The following is a 1,455-nucleotide window of genomic DNA, read 5'->3' as shown; positions in this document are numbered from 1 at the left end:
TTTTATCCTTGATGGTCCTCCTCTGGAACCCAGGCATTCTACCTGTCTGACCATTAATATATACACCTTCTGTCACACTTCCTCCACCAGTAAGAATCCCTGCCAGTTGTCGTTAATTCAGAACAGAATATTTTAATCCGCCCTGATTTTTCTGCAAGAATAAACGTACCTTTATCCAGGATGTGTTACACACCCTTAACTACCAAGAACTATATAGTAGTATATTCCCAATAGGTAGAATAAATGGGTCTGGAAACTAAGGTATGGAAGCAGAAGTGGCTCTGTTTATCTTATTTTGTAAATCGCATGAAGAATTTATATTTTCCATTCTTAAAATTCTAATATGTGTGTGCCTGGAGATCCTGGTTCATATAGAAAGAACGTTTCTACCATGGGATGTTAGAGAGTCCCATTTGAGCTCTAGAAGCTGACAATCACTTGTTTGTCAAATTTTTCAAGAGTCTGTTTGCAATAAAGTAAGGCTTTTCATGCTAAGAGACTAGTTAACAAGTAAAGGAGTGATCTTTCCTAATGGAGGTAATTGAACATGTTCATCAGAAGGTAATTGAACATGTTCATCAGAAGGTAGGGCCTCTGAGTCTAAGAAAGGAAAAAATGCATTTGATATCCATGTAACCCACTAGAATATCTCTTGATATTTCTCTGCTTAATCATGATAGGTAAAGGGACGAGTATATTAGCTATGGTCTGAAAAGGATATGGTGACTAGGAGCTCACAACTCTCAGGAGTGGAGGTCTATTTCACTGGCCAAGTTAGACACCTGGACCATGTGCTACTGAGAGTGAGAGAATCTCGAATGAGTAATCGAAGGGAAAGACAATGAGTATTAGCAGTGGTCTTGAAATTAGCTTTAACAGCAGGGGCTGTAGTTTGTCCCACTAACCTTCATAGTATTCAGACTTGCCCCTAGGAACGAACTAGGTTTCAAACAGGAGAATATACCAAAAGAGAAATTATAGATCTGAGAAAGAGGAGATGGTTGTTACACTAAAAAGGGGAAATACGTTCCTATAAAACAACCATGGCATCCAGGAAAATATGACTAGAATCTATCTAGTATTATAATTTTTCCTGGAAAAGAGACCAACCAAATCCTGGAGAAGCTGTTCCTGGAACATGCTATATAAAGCAAATGGATGTCACAGTGCAAGTGTGGACTGTAACTGCTGCTAGGATACTTTGTCCAGATCTCATTTTTCACCCATTCCCTCAGATGCTGGCTACCAATGGCTTTCAACTGGCTGAGTTTCTCTCTTAAAATTGCCCTTAGCTGAGAAGAGAAACTTTCCCCAAGTCACATCCCTTTCCAGAAATAACCCCCATCCAAAAACTGGTCAATGCAGGAATATAAAGATCTAGCCCTGCTTCCCTGACGCTGGCATTTTTCAGTCTTGTGATTATTTCTTATCTTCCCTTTTTTTTTTTTTGCCAGG

Source organism: Pteropus medius, unplaced genomic scaffold, assembly GCF_902729225.1.
Source record: "Pteropus medius unplaced genomic scaffold, Ma_sr-lr_union100, whole genome shotgun sequence".
In the NCBI taxonomy this organism is placed as follows: Eukaryota; Metazoa; Chordata; class Mammalia; order Chiroptera; family Pteropodidae; genus Pteropus; species Pteropus medius.
Note: the sequence above shows the minus strand (reverse complement) of the source record.